This window comes from Poecilia formosa, unplaced genomic scaffold (genome assembly GCF_000485575.1).
Source record: "Poecilia formosa unplaced genomic scaffold, Poecilia_formosa-5.1.2 Scaffold7, whole genome shotgun sequence".
Classification (NCBI taxonomy): Eukaryota; Metazoa; Chordata; class Actinopteri; order Cyprinodontiformes; family Poeciliidae; genus Poecilia; species Poecilia formosa.
Genome location: NW_006799946.1, coordinates 1,657,316 through 1,672,979, shown reverse-complemented (window position 1 = coordinate 1,672,979; position 15,664 = coordinate 1,657,316). Strand labels below are relative to the sequence as shown.

The 15,664-nt window shown below is 39.6% G+C and overlaps 1 protein-coding gene across 1 annotated transcript in view; it reads right to left on the bottom strand.

The window, feature by feature from the left end:
• Window positions 1-4,979, bottom strand: part of LOC103153070 (glutamate receptor ionotropic, NMDA 2C-like) — a 74,572-nt gene extending 69,593 nt beyond the window's left edge. Inside the window, exon 1 of the mRNA XM_016681345.1 lies at window positions 3,700-4,979. The gene's annotated coding sequence lies outside the window, so the exon portion shown is untranslated. The remainder of the gene's footprint in view (window positions 1-3,699) is intronic.
• Window positions 4,980-15,664: the final 10,685 nt, after the last annotated feature.

Below are 15,664 nucleotides of genomic sequence, written 5' to 3'. Positions count from 1 at the left end.
AATGACAGTTTTAGCCACACTTCTGGCTGGAGTCTCTGAGATTTTCATTGCTATAGATCTGAGTGGTGAAGGCCCAAGCCGATTTAGAAATCCTCTCACCTTGTCAACGTCAGTCATCCAGACGATAACGTCTGGCTCGGAACGATTTCCTGTAAAGCTGTCAAATCTTCATGTGAGAGAGGAGAAACCCCCCCTGGACAGACAGGGTTGCAGTGTTAGCACTTAAAATCCTAATTATGATAAATTCATGTGGCAGACGTTATGTGATATGTTTCATAATAAGCTCCGGGGTTGAGCGTGACATATGTATTTATTCATTTTGAGAGTTTAATTTATATTTGGAAGCTTGAGTAATGATGTTAAACGTATGCGAGCAGGAGGTTGTGAGAGCTGTACGTCAGCTCGTCTCCATCAAGTCATCCACATGGCTGGATGAAAGTGCAAAAAAGAAAGAAAATGGTGTCTCAGTTGAGCTGACTGATGAGGACAGAGCTGCTGCTCCTGGTTCAGGGGTAATAGGGTGTTATCTGTCCAACACTGTATTAACTCAACTGATTTGATGGCGACTTAAGGGTAAGAAGTGATTGATGTGCTTCACAGTCCCATTAATTCGAGTGTAACTGAAATCATTCCTTTGTTCTTTTCATCTTTTGATATTCTTATTAATTATTGTGGCCTATATGAAGTGTGAAAATCAGAGACGGAAATTAATTTCCTCTCCACATATCAGGGGGAAAATGTCCTCAATACACCTTTGTTTACTTTACATCTGTCCAATAAGAGGGGACCCAGAGATCTGAGAGAAGGCCAGACGTTTGTTTCTCATTTTGCATTTGTCCTGTTTGTTACTGCGTTGATGCAACTTTTCTGTGTTACTTTTGTGCAGAAGTAGCCCCAGGTATCATCCTTTTAAGTAGCTTATGACAAATATCTATTACATCCAGCACTGTTAATAAATTACCTACTTATATAGCAACAATGGAAAAGAAAATCACGATAAAAACAATCCAAGATAGCACAGAACTGAACAGATAATGTAAACATGGATTCTTTTATAGTTTTACATTATTTTTATGTCCTTTAAGATGATTCTAATTTTGACAGGCTATAGCCATACCCGTGCACTAAAATGATGATACATGCATGACACCATAACACATTCAGCTAAAAAAAACATCTGAAAAGTGCGGTGTGAATTTCCCTCAGTCAAAGTGTCGAAGCAGTTTCAGCTGTAAGTCTTTGGAAGTATGTCTCTTCTTGAAACACAGCTGTTTTATGATTTGCAAAGTAGCTCAAGTTAAGGTAGAAGAGATTCTGTCTGTGAATATTAGTTGTAAAGTCTTGTCACTGATACTGAAGTAAAATTAGGTTTAGACTTTGACTAGGCCACTCTCAGCTCCTGCTGTAAGGCTCATCCTGAAAGGTGAACTTCCATTATAGTCTTATACAGCCTTTAACAGCGTATCCGTCTACAATTGGCCCCCTGTGTCTTCTAATCAATGATGGCCAACTTTCTTGTCCATGCTAAAGAAATTTATTCCCACTGTATGAAGCTTCCACTTTCATGTTTTACTTTGAAAATGTTGTGTTCACAGTGATGTGGAGTGTTAGTCTGCATTGCTGGCCAAAAATGTCCGAATGGCTCCGAATGTTTCACTGCTCACTGCAAACTGATAACAACTTCAGTGACTTTCCTGCCAGTCTTCCACAGAGGTCAGCTTGGAGTTCATGATTAATAGCTCTTGTGTTTACAGATGATTCTGCTGCAGAGTTACAATCAGATGAAGGACTGAACAGATCTCTGAGATGTTCAAAGATTGAGGTATTGTTTTTTTTTGTTTTTTTTTTTTTTAATCATTATTATGTTTTAAACTTCTCCGAGACGTTTTCTCTAATCTCTCTGCTGTGTTCCTCTGTCTTTATGACGCTGATTTTTTTTCTCTCTAATATTCACTAACACAGAACACCTGGACTAAAGCTGAGATTTGAACTGTTTTGAATAATTATTTCTAAAAGTAGTTGGGTTTGCTGTACTGTATTTAGAGGTGTCGGAACAAACTGTACTGAATAGAAATGCTACAATTGGTGTCATATAAAATTTTAATAAAGGATAGTGTTTGGTTGCAATGACACAAACTCCAAAAAAAGTTTAAGTGGTATGAATTATCCGGCATGTTTCTTCAGAAGTCATGATGTCAAAGACTTGGTTAGTGTTTTCTTTTTGCTTGTGGTTTGACTTTTCTTGAGTTGATGCCTGTTCTTTTTTAGTTTTAGTTTCTGGTTCTGCTATTCTTTTGTCTTTGTTTTGGTTTAGTCCTTTCTCTATTTCAGCCTCCAACAGCCCATCTGGAACCACACACTTAGTTCCCATTAAGTCACATAATATCATACACCTAACAGTTTCATTCAGAACTTATGTCCTTTTTCCTAACATGCCCTGTTGACGTTGGTTTTATACTAGCAACTCCTTTTCATCACTGAAGTGTTTTATTACATTTATTTTGTGATTTTCTGTCTTCTGAATTTGAAGGAAGATGTTCACAGTTCTTGTATGTTCCCTCAAATATTTTCAATTTTGGCCATTTGGAAGTATTTTGAAAACTAGTAGCTAGTAACTAGTTTTCTTTTGTTAAGCTACCACTGTTTTAAATCTACAAGCAACATGTCTGTTAAGCAGCTGATTGCAGGCTAGCTAGCAGAGCACAAAACCCAATGAAGGAACTAGTTAAAGTTGCAAACCTCGTGTATGTAATATTCTGTGTTATAGTCTTGTTAATATAAAAGCTGCTATTGGATGAAATGGGTGTTTAGCTCACTATTTTTGCTTAACTATGTATAAAAGCACAAACATATGAACATGCCAACATTAAAATAATGAAATAATCAATATGTTATGTTTTTCCAGCTATGGGAGTGATTGTTTTAAATATAAATGCTTTTATCATGCTTAGCATTATTCCTTTTGACTAACTTTTTCACCCAAGGTCATCCTACTCGCATCGAAAATCAATCCAAGCCCAGCTTTGATATGTAGTATACCATGTAAGCATATTATTTTTATTAATATTATGGGCTCAATTGAAATTATTATCATAATTACGTGTAACTCAAATGTGAAAAGCAATCATGTGAAATACGACAGCGTAAGGAAGAAAAATAAATCAATGCAAAATGAAAATGAAAATGAGAATTGCTCCTTTATCTGATGAAACACTCTAATAAATCTTTGTGTGACCCCTTTTCTGAGCCTTAGTGAAGGGGCCCAAAGCCCCTGCTCAGGACCCACAGGTCTGCGTAGCAGTGACGCTGCAGCTCAGCGTTCAGTAGTAAAACTGGAGCAGACAGCTGCTGATGATTATGGGGCAAATCAGCAGCACAACTAAAACAGGTTGAACTGAGACGCCAGGTAAGAATCAAACCCCTGAGAGGGAAATGCAAATGTCTTCAGTCTCACACAGGATCTCGGTGTTCCACTAACAAAACCGTTGCTCCGTTTCTGTCAGCAACAGATGCGCACCTTCTCTCGAGGAAACTCGTCACTTACGAAAACTGAAAGTGTGACTACTCGCAGCAGGCTCTCAGAACGCCCCTGAGCATCCCAGCTCTGCCTGTATCCATTGATTTATATCCAATCATACTTGTTAGACGTGAAGGATATAGGTCTCCGATAGTGACAGAATGGTTGCCTTATGCACTTACCTGTGTTTTCTGCTCTCATCCAACTTAAACTCCAGCTGCTCCATCATTATTCTCTCTTTTTCTCTCCTCAAAGCGTCTCCTTTTGCCTTCACCTGCTCCTCACCTGCCCCTCTCTCCCCTCTCAGCACCTGTAGGAGTCCACATTTAGACCACGTCTTTCAGCGAGAGCAGGAGAGTGTGAGTTCATCAGTGCCTCCGCGTGTGTGCGCGCGCGTGCGTGTGTGTGTGCAAAGCAGCCTTTGATATCCACACACTCTCCTGAAGGACTTCACAACGTGATGGCAAGTGTGTGTGTGTGTGTCTTTTTTTCCCCCAAAAAAAAACTGTCTGGGCGCTCCGCTCCCCGTCTGCTTTCCTGCGTGCATCACATTCACAAGTGGTCGTGGAGGTGAAGACAGGGCATCAAAACGGGACAGGAGAGGAAAGTGACGGAGGGTGAAAGAAGGAAAGGGAGGTGTGGGAGCCCTGGCACAGCAGCCTGAGTGTGTGTTTGTGTGTGTGTATGTGTGTGTGTGTGTGTGTGTGTGAAGCAGCTGTGTTTGGTTCTCTGTCTGTATCCGTCAGGCTCCCCGCTGCTTGGATGAGAGGAGGAGTGAAAGAGGCAGAGAGGGAGGGAGAGTGATAAAATGCTTCCTCAATGACAGGAGCACAAACCTCTGTAACACTCCAGCACTGCTGACGGTGGAGCCTCCTCCTTCCTTTTCTACCTCTCCCTCCTCAGAGAGAGAGACAAAAAAAAAAAAATCCATAGAAAGTTAGAAAATTTCCCACACGCATGGGGAAAGATCCTGTCCGAACCTAAACATGTTTGAAGAAAGTTTTCCTCCTCCTTTGCTTCACTTATCAGGCCCCCCAGCTGCTGATGCTCCTCCTCTGGTCCTGCTTTAGCAGCAAAAAGAAAAGGATCGAATTGAGGTTTGTTCCTCCCCTCCTGCCCTCCTTCCCATATGGATGTGAGGTGATCCAGATGTTATAGGGTGCTGGAAGCGTCAGGAACAGAGAGAGAAAAAAGCAGGACAGATGGCAGGTCTGTGGGGTCGGGCAGGCTGTGCACTAGCAGGTCCTCATCCTGTTGCACTGATTTGTTTTTTCTTCTTTTTTTTTTTCTTCCTTCAGCAGAGTTTCTCCCTCTCCGCTGAGCTGACGCTCATCTGCCTGTGCTGTCACACCAGTAATCCTGCTTTCCTTTCCCTGTGCAACTCCATCTTTTTCTCCCTGCATCTCTCTCCATCCCCTCTCACTCCATCACAGGAGGGGCTGCATGTGCGCCTTGGTAATGATGGTGCGAGGATTTAAGCCTGCCTCCCTTTTCCCCCTCTCTCCTCCCTCTCCTTCACTTCAGATCAACTCCTCCTCTTCCTCCTCTACCGGCCCACATTTGCTCTAGTTTCCTCCGTTACTCACCTTCATCTTTTCAATCTCTGCTTCTTTTTTTTTTTTGTTTTTCTCCCCCTCTCTCCAATCAACCACTCTGTGCTGTTCACTTACATCTATATGCTTTTTTACAATTCTCTCCCAGCATCAACAGGTCAAACACAAATCTGACAAGCAGGTTTGTTTTCACAGTCAGGCGCCCCGGACGCTCTGTTTATTGTACGTCGGTGAGTATGCAGTTTAGCAAAGTCAATAAACCAACAGATTCTCTCACAGGTCATAAGCTTTTGGACAAACTGCTAAAACAAATATCACAATGAGCTGGACTATGTCCTTTAAAGAGGTAATACACAATTGCTATGAATCTAAAGCTCAATTATCTCACGTCCCAGCTGTCAGCTCTCCAGAACAGTTTCATAAGGTTTCTCAAGTGGGGATTTTAAAGCATATATTTAGGCTGACTCAAGCTTTGCGTTGCAGAGAATCTCACGAAAACTGCGTAGGTTTTAAATTTGAGCATTTGCAAGCCGGGGAAAGTTTTCTGGTTAAAGCTTGAGCTCATTTATGTGTTGTTATTAATAGGAATATTAATAACAAAACTGGTCAGGTTGTTGAGAAAAAAGGACGGGGATAAATAGAGAGCAACCTTGGAAGGAAACCTGTTAAGAGTGTCGCATTCAGCAGTACGACAACCCTGAACACACAGGCAACACTGCAGGGATTTGGATCCAGGAATGCTCATATATTAGAATGATCCAGTCAAAGTCCAAACCACAGTCCAGTTCAAGTTGAGAATCTGTAGCAGGAACTGGAAACTTATGTTCATGGAGGCCTTCACTAGTTATTTGCCAAAGAAGGATGGGCAAATCTGATTCTGACTGTGATTTGCTGCTGTTGTTTCATTAATAAGGTGTTTCTACAAGTATTCCTCATTGCTGCATGACACGAAGAGCACCACCTCTACCCGTTGGTCTTGCTCTTCTGCATGTTAAGCAGAGAATAAAGATAAAAAATAACAATCCCAGAACAAAGCAAAATGCCAAGGTTTGAATTTAAGCCTTGGCGTAAATTCAAACTGGAAGACTCTCTTGCCCCACCTGCATCATCCAATCGGCGTGTCTCGCTCATCGTCGTCAAGCAATCATTGCTGAACCCAGCCACATCATGACCAATCACCGACCAAGTTCCCGTTGTAAAGAACCTCCATCCATGGCGTCTTCCGCTTTCTAGCTGCGCTCAACCCACCTCCACCCCTTCTCTACTTCCACTCAACAAACTCCCATCCTTCACCGACCTCCACCACCAGTATCGGGTCCCGGGGGATGACATTCCTAATCAGTATTGGGAATGCTCATCCGAGCTGTTGCAATTCACAGCTCGACGTCCTCAGCCGGGGCCCGAGCGCCAAAGAACTTTTATTCAATAAACCCTTTTAATCGTTGTCTTTCTCCGTCTGAGTCTCCAGATTGAAATGTTTACATACCATGAAACCTCTAAGGGGGTTATTATTAAACCCTCGGAGCTGCTAATAGATCAAGATCTATTAGACACAGATGTAGCATTTGCTTAGTGAAACTATGGGAGCATTTTAATTACGATAACATGTGCCATCATCAGCTGTACCATCAAAACAAGGTTTTTGTATGTCTTTAATTTCAAAATCCTGGTTAATTTTTTTTTACTAAGTCATGGGGGGCAAGCCCTGTACGACACCAGAAGCCCCCATTATGTTAGAGCAGCAGGAGCCAATCTGGAGCTCGCATCTGCCTCCTGTCCACCCACTCCGTCTACTCAGCGCAGCTGCCTCCCGATCAGAGCCTGTGGAGTTATTTGGGGGCATGAAATGTGTGTTATTAACTGGTTAAATAGGATTAAAAATAATCCCTTGGCGAATCTTTGAATCAGCCTGTTTTCAATATTTTCTAGTGTCCCAAGCATGTAGCGATAGCTACAATCTGTTGAGTTCTAGTTAGATGACTCTACAGCTGTAAAGATTACAGTGACGAGGCAAAGACAATAAAGTTCTCCTTTTTTTTCATGCACCGTCTACACTGAAAACTACAATCTAAATAGTGCTGTTTTACAGCTTCACAGCTGCAGTGCGTTTCGATGATAGATCCATCCCTGCCCAGCAGAACAGTCATGTCTCACTATTTGTAATATGTGATTTTAGGTTTTTATTTTCTGAAACATGTTCAAATTTGTGCTTGTAATTTTTATTTATTTTTTTTCCAAAAAAGGTCAGAAACCCTAAAGGGTTGTGAATATGTTTGCAAGACATTGTAGGTTTTTAATCTGGGAGTCTGTGATCATGCTGCGGGGCAGAGAGCATATGTTCTCATCTGGCTGGTTCACACGCTGTCCAGCTTCTGACACGCAGAGAGAGACCACCCGTTAAAACGTGTCTGTTATTGTTACTTTGCATTCATCAGTGGGATCGCTCATTCGCTTTCCTGCTTATTACTCATACAGAAACACCTCAGTCACGCTTCTCACATCTGATATGCTATTTTAACACTTGTCTGTATTTTTAGAGCTGCGTTAAAAGGCTTGTCTTTTTGGAAAATAGGCTTTTATTAGAAATGACGGCACTGCTGCTTAGAACAGCTGTCCTGCAATGTGAGTGAAAGAAGGGAGCAAAAAAAATTAATAAATGAATTTGAGCGACATGCTGTGACGGTTGTTTGCATAGACATGCTCTACTAAAACATATGAAGTAAACATCTGGAAAAGCTGTTTTGTTTGCAGCCTGTATGGTAACAAGTTTGGAAGAATACTTGAAACAATTGATGTTTCTTTCAGCTTTTTTTGAGCTTTTTTTTTTTTAATCCTTGCAAACAGATGATTGCCTTCCAACTGAGAGCTTGGATTCAGGGACACAAAGAAAGCTTTGTCTGGGCACAGCTCACCAAGAACCATCATAGTAAAAGTAAAGTTTGATGATTTGTCTTTATAGCTGAAGACAATCAATCTCACAACCAATAAATGTCTCAATATGTTTTTCAGGATGAGTAATTTTAGATTAATTGTGGCTTCATATTGAGTATTATTAACATCCAAGGCTCCTGAAGAACTACTTTCAAACATTTCTTCTTCCCACTCCGTATGTAACTTCAAAAAATGTTTTGTTTTTTTGTTTTTTTTTTCTTTACATATTTGTTAAAACTGTCACTGTGTCGTGACAGCATAGTATGAGACAGTTAAAACATCATGCTCCTCTGCCTTCTCACTATGATCCTACTTTCATCTGCAGAAATACAGAAAAACAACCAATCACAGCCAGGAGTGCATCTCCACGGACACACAATGTCCCTCCTAACTAACAAAGAGCAACATGTTAAATAAGACCCTAAATAATTTCCAAATAAGTAGTTTTAGTTGTGACATGTTTGGAATCATCATATATGAATCAACTCTCTGAGAGGCTTTGATCAAATCCAATCAACAGCGATCAAATTCCCTTGAGGAGTTTCACAGGTGTGTTGAGTTATTCTGTGCCCAGTCCATTTTTTTTTTTATTATATATTTTCTAAGTATGATATTATTCGTGAGTTAAAGCACTTCCATTTTCATAAGCCTACTCAAATGAGCGGTTACAATGTGGAAATGTCTCAATTTCTCTTCGTTTCTTGCAGGTTAATTTTCTCTTCATGAGTCTTAGAAAAACAGAGTGTCTTCAGTCAGAGGCTTCTTCAAATTAGTTGTAACACAGGCCCGCTACATGATGTCTTTCCTGCCATCACCATCTATAATTACCCTTTGAAGAATTTGAATTATTATGAGTTACAACATTTAATTTCCCTTTGGGATCATGAAAGTGTTTTTTTTTTTTTAATTTGAATAATAATTTTGTTTTTCATGGAAGGCAGATTTTTAGGAAATTAAATGCATGATTTTCGTTTTAAAGATATGTAATGGAAGTCATATTTGCTGCAAGGTCTTTTTGATGTAAATGTAAGTGGTTGCCCTTCCAGGCATTTGAACAAATTACTTATACCATCTAAAACGTCCTGTTTTAATCTGACTCTGCCACTGCTGCCACAGCTTCTCCACTCTGCTCATTCATCTCAGCTGTATGCGTTGCATTTAATCAGCTCCATCACTCTAATCACCTTTATTCTTCTTACTGAGGAGGATATCTGGTGTCATTTTTCCACCAATCTCCCCATGTCTGCAAAAGATGTCATCAGTGTGTCAGACAGAGACATTAGCTTTCTTGAAGCGCTGTATTCTGATTCATTGTCTTTCTTTTTCTGACAGAGCCGGGTCAAGAAGGCAGAGAAACGTTCTTGAATACAAAATTTCTAGATAACTACACAGAAGGTTTCAAAAGTATTCCTATAAAACCGTCAAATCTTAATGCATGCTACTGGAATTTTATGGCATAAAATAAAAGGAGTTTATACAGTTTTCAAAAGATTTTGTTCATTAAAATTTTTGAGGTTGCAGTTATGTCCAGGTGCCTTTGCAGTGATGCTACAAAATAAAACCAAGTCCAATCAAATTCCTTCGGATTTTGCCAAATGTAGAGAGTCTACTTGTGTGTAATTTAATCTCAGTAAAAATCCAGCTGTTCTGTCAATGACTCAGAGGACATTAGAGAACAAACAGTATCATCAAGACTAAACAACACAGTCAACAGGTCAAAACATAAAGTTACTGAGAACATCTCATAGAACAATGATCCATCCGTCTTCCAAATTGGAAAGTGTTGTTTAAGCTGCATCTGTTTAAACAAATTGGGAAAATATTTTGCACTCCTCTATAACCAGGCATTGCATGAAGAATATTTAGAGAGTTTTACTACCAGAGGTAAAAATGTGTCAATCTTTTTTTTTTTTTTTTTTTTTCAAAATTAGCCCAACTGTGAGGCATCGAACTGTTAATATCCCGGTTACAGAGTCAGGGAAGTTACCAGCATCAGCGTGCCTCGTTAAGTCTCACTTGCGATGTCATCTGCATAACAATTAGGTCCAATTTTATGCCTGCAAATAAGCAAGCTCACAAATTGTGTGCCCTTAAGGAAGAGTGTAAATGCAGAACAATGTGACCGAATAAATTGAACCATGGGGAGCAGAATGGAGTGAAAGGAGCCAGGCTCATGGCAGCACTGCCAAAATTTGGATTTTTCATTAACTTTCACCGAAAAGTAAATTTGGTGGTGCCAAGTCATTTGTCAAGACAGTTGATCGTAAAGTCACCTGTAACAGTTTTATTTTAGTTCATTTACGATCCTCGTTTAGCTGCAGTAATGCTGCCGTTATCCTTATGGCGGTCCATGCATCGTGTTATTTACATCACTAATAAGGTTTTTAAAAATGAAATCAAAACAAAGCAACGATGGGAACACATGCAGATCTGGTTTTTAACAGAATCAAAAGCGTAAATAAAATTTTCTAAACTAAACGGACATGGCAACTCATGCACTCTTTACGTTTGACTCATATAGCTTTTTTATGGTTTCACTCATAGCCTCCTTTGCTCAGCTGCCACTCAGGAATGACGTTTGGGTCTAATACAGATGCAAGGTTTTTTTTTTGTTTTTTTTTTATACATTATTACTGGTTCAGTTCTTCTGTTTCACCCACTCATCCTCCCTTCACTGGCTCTCTGTAAAATATTGAATTGACTCAACGAAGCTGCTCACCATTCGCAGAAGAGACTGCAGGATTGAAATCAGTGTAGCATGTTTTACTGAAAGTTTCAGCCTTAGAAGAATAAAGCAATGACAAATGTGGAGAGCAGAATAAAGCAGATGGAATGTGAGGAATGTTGTTGTTTTGTTAGGAATTTCTAACGTTCGAGCAAAGGATGTTCTGCAATGCAAAGCGGTGGTAATTGTTGAATTGGATGAGGAATTTTTATTTCATTTACACAGTGGTTACCCACTTTTAACTGGTCAAGGTAACTTTTTATGGTCTTGAACTCCACTCACACTGAGTGGACACTCAGCAGAAGTGGTGGAAAACATAAATACTCTCTGCATGTCTTGATTTTAATCAGTGGGTCAATTTGACCCAGAACAGTATACGTGTCTCAAGTTTAATTATAAAGATCGCCCCTTGAAAAAAAAAAAAATTCAAAATGTATTATAAATTTTTTTACAAAAGATCAATTTCCAGGATAATTATTGTTTTGTGCGTGCGTGCGTGCGTGCGTGCGTGCGTGCGTGCGTGCGTGCGTGCGTGCGTGCGTGTGTGTAGGTGTTTTCAGCTGATATAAAAGCTCCATCAACATCAAGCTTGTAAGGGACTTGCAAGAACCATCGACATTAAAAGAGCCGATTGTCCTATCACACCGAGCCATCTGCAGGCAGCCACTGACAGGCAGATCAATAAAGGGGAACGTCCAGCAGGATTAAGAGGGGCAGTCAATCACCGGGCAAGAGCCAGGGTACACCACCTGTCCATTGCAGACTTTAACATAACCTGTCTGATTAAATGAAATAGATCAGAACACATGAGAAGTGTTCTCCTGACCAAAATTACTCAAAGAGTGCAATGAACAACTCATCCAGGAGGTCACAAACAAATCCAGAGCAACATCTAAAGATCTGAAAGCCTCATTTGCCTCTGTTAAGTGAGCAGCTATAGGTAAAAATTGTACTCATGGGAGAGGTTCTTGGCAAAAGCCATTGCTGATGAAATAATAATAAAACACAAAGACCTGCCTGACATTTGCCAAAAGACGTCCTAATGTCCTTCAAGATTTATTTATTTATTTATTTATTTATTTGTTTATTCTGTGTGTGTTTTTCTTACAGAAGAAAAAATCTCTTCCATTATGACTTCAGGGAAAACGTTACCGTGTGCTCTCTGTGCTTTTTGCACTTAGTCCGTCACCCAACACAATGCCCCCACACTTGTGGGAGTTCTGGGATCTCTCACAGAATGTCAATACAGCTGCTGACATCCCTCAAGTCACTGCCTCTTTGCTCACAATTAAGAATGTGTCTGAGACACTTGCTTCTGTCTGACTTTATAAACTTACTATGCATCATGGCATATAGATATGCTGCAAAGCAGTCTGCCTTTTGGATAATGCTGATTGGATTTTTTTTTTTTTTTTTTTTTTCTTCTTGTTTAACTTCGCACACCCCTCCTGCTGGAAAAGAGAACCTCTCTAGCACCATTGGAGACTTTGCTGTCATTGCATAATGTAAAAGAAAAGCAGGTAAACAAGATAGATCAAGTGTGCTGGTTGAAGCAACAAAATAAGGAAATATTGAAAAATGGCCAAAGGGTGAAGGAAGCGAGCTGGATTGCAGGACAGATATGGTGACATTGTTACAAGCCCAGAAACACACTTTCTATCTGGTGTAACATATCAGGGCTTTTCAAATAAAAGGGTTCAAGTCAAAGTGAAGTCTCAAGTCATTGGTCTGAAAGTCCAAGTTGGTCTAAAGACTTTATGTAGGAGTTTGACTCTAATTTTAGCCATTTAACTCGAGTTTGCACCTTTATTAGTGACAGTATTAAAAGATCTCATGTATTGAGAAACTTGTCACACGACTTACTCAGGTGTGATTTTGACTCATTCTTCTACAAAAACCTTCTTAATGTCTAGAAGGTACTGGAGCTCTTGGTGCGCTCTGATCTTCAGATCTTTTAATAGATCTGGAGTTGGATGCAAGTCGGTTGATTGACTGGGACATATTAGTAATTTTACTTTCTTTCTAGAAATCCAAGTTTTTTCTTTCTTTTTTCTCTGAAACTAAAAGTTTAGCACTTCACTGGCTTTGTGTTGGACACTACTGCCTTGTTTGGACACCCACACTTTTTTTCGTCTTCCCGTTTTTATTAAGGTACATTTCTCCATTCACGTTTCCTTAAGTTGTACGAGGTCAGCATTGAATGTGTGTTGAGACCAGTGCAGATGAAAGCAGCGTGTGTTGTTTTCACAGGAGAAGCTCGACTTTATTTTTCAAGGTCTTTCTGAAGCCCTCTGTGACTGCTCCTCGGCTCTTGGGATATTCTTTTGGTTATTAGTTTGGCTGCTTTTGTCAGAAATCGTATGAGCGCACATGGTGTGTAGTCAAATCCTGTACTTTCTCCTTCCAGATTATGGCTCCAACAGCTCTCAGTGAAACATTCAGAAGCTTATGCGGAAAGGGTTCAACAGGTATGGATGCTCTCAGAATAAATAGAAGTGCAATTCACAAATCACCCACTCTAAATGTCAAGCACACTGCTTTGCTGTAAATTGTTTTAGAGTTATGTAAATAACTTAATGAGCAAACCCTTCTGGTTTATTTAGACTTTAAATTGAGACTGATGCCACTCAATGTCTAGAAAGCATTTGCATTTGTGTGTGGAAGCATTCGCGTGTGCGTGTGTGTGGTGGTGCATACACGGCCGAGGACAGATGTTTGAACAGGCAATCATCACTCAATGAGTAAACAGCTCTAGAGATTGAACTAACATTTGCATGACAGGAGGTGAATACTAAGACAGGAGGACAGAGAGACAGAGAGAGAATCTGAAAACACAAAGGAAGCCGACGCGAGAAGGAGGAGAAACTAAACCCCACAAGCCCATATTAGAAAGCAGCCATCAGGCCTGAATGCAGATTTGTGATTAGCCCACATTTGGGGTATTTTTATCACTCAACACGAGTCTTTGATCACACTCATGTGTCACTAGTGGAAGAATCGTCTTAAAGGATTTTTTTTTTTTTTCCCCTCCCCAAGTGTTGATTAAAATACTAACTTCTCAGGGGCTTTGCTGGCTGATCTCTTTAGCCACACACCTTTCCCTGCATTTGACCTGTCTGTCAGTCTTCATCTCCCTCTTCATCCACCCTCTCTCGCTGAAAAAACACTCTTTGAAAACAGAAATAGCTTGAGAGCCGAAGAGACATAAGAGGTGTCAGATCTATAAATAAATTAGGTATTTGTGCACCTTGTTTGAGTTTGGTTGACATTTCGAAATGTGTCAGATATTAATATCGTTCCTCAAGAGACAAACGATAGGCTTGCATGAGTTTATGTGCGTTCGTTCATGTTTCGAATTTGCTTTAGTTTTGTGGGGTGAAATTTTTATTTCTGAGGGAGATGAGTGGAAGAAGGGCCAGGCGTAACCTCAACGGGAAAAGAGAGGAGAACAGAAAAATTAGGCCAGTAGGAAAATTGCATTTCTTGCAATTTTCAGAAAATGCAGTTTGAATGCTGTAAACTGAATATTTCAAGTGAAGCATCTGAAGTCAGCTGCAGCAGACTTGCAGAAATGCAAGAAATAGGCAGAAGGAGGATAATAAAGCAAAAGCCTAAAAACATGCAAATAGAAAAACTGTAGAAGTGAAGTGAAGACGTTCAGTCAATGCAAAAAAGACGATAGAAATTTGTGCAGAACAAAGTTTACAATGCTAAAATTTAAGATCTCAACAGATTATAAGCTGTTAAAAAGCCAAAGTTAGCTGAATTACTAATGATAGCCTCTAGATTAGGACCAGCATCTTGACCTACAGTAGCATACTTCATGCAGAGTGAAAAAAAAAAGAAGGAACGTAATAAGCAACACAAAAAAAATTGCAATCTTCGTTCAAAGCAAAACTTTCTGCTTATCATATGTTGAAGAATAAAAAAAGTAAGAAAAAAGTTTTAGCTCATCTAGAACAGTGTAAATCTGTTCATATGCTGAAATAAGGGGCATGTAGGTTAGGATTAGGGTTGAAAGGAGCATTCCAATTGCACAAAGTTTTTGAATTAAGGATAGTTTGGGAACCCTCAGAGGTAGTGGGCCAATGTTTTATGTTTTTTTGTTTTCTGAAGACTGAGCATAATGCAAGCAAAAACTTGAAGAGAGATTTTGTGAAATTTGTAAAAGATATAAAAGCTTATATAAAGTGAAGAAGTTGAAGGATGTGACTACATTTTAAAATTTGAATGGCATTTCTAACTGAAAATGCCAGTTATGTGAAAGAGCACAAAGTTTTTAGCAGAATTTTTCATAAATTATGGGATGTTCCATTCATTTCAATTGGGCCCAAGATGATCCCAAAAAGCTGAATATTTAATAAACCACTGAAGATATCAATACCAAAAGACATAGTCGTAATGTCCTGAATGAGACAAATATGGGAAAAGTGGAATGGTTGAAATAGCACAAAGTATGCGGAAGTAGTATACTGGCAAAAAGTGTATGGAAAAAATTGTGAATGGCTACAGCGTTTACACTAATAATGCACAAATGTGGCTTAATAGAAAAGACTCAGGAAATGTAGTTTATAAGATATCTGGAGGCCCAAACATACAGTAGCATAACTACTGAGAAAGTTCAGAATAATCCCCAATAACTTTAGTGGCTTTTAAAGAATTAAGACCGCTTTGAAGTTAGTGGTTATAACCTAACAAATTTGGGAAAAGTTTAAGGAATATAAATCATTTGGAAAGGTGCAGGTTTACAGCAGAATTGCATCAACTTTCACTTAATGATCAAAGTCCTCAGGGACACAGAGGCAGAATTAAAAGGGGCCAAGAAGAGCTTTGGTGGCTTGAGGGAAGAATCCAGGGAAAAAAAGGTGTAAGGAGACATCAAGATGAAGTTAAAGTTGCAAGGTTGCTTCTCGCTCATCCTTTCACATCACTTTCTCA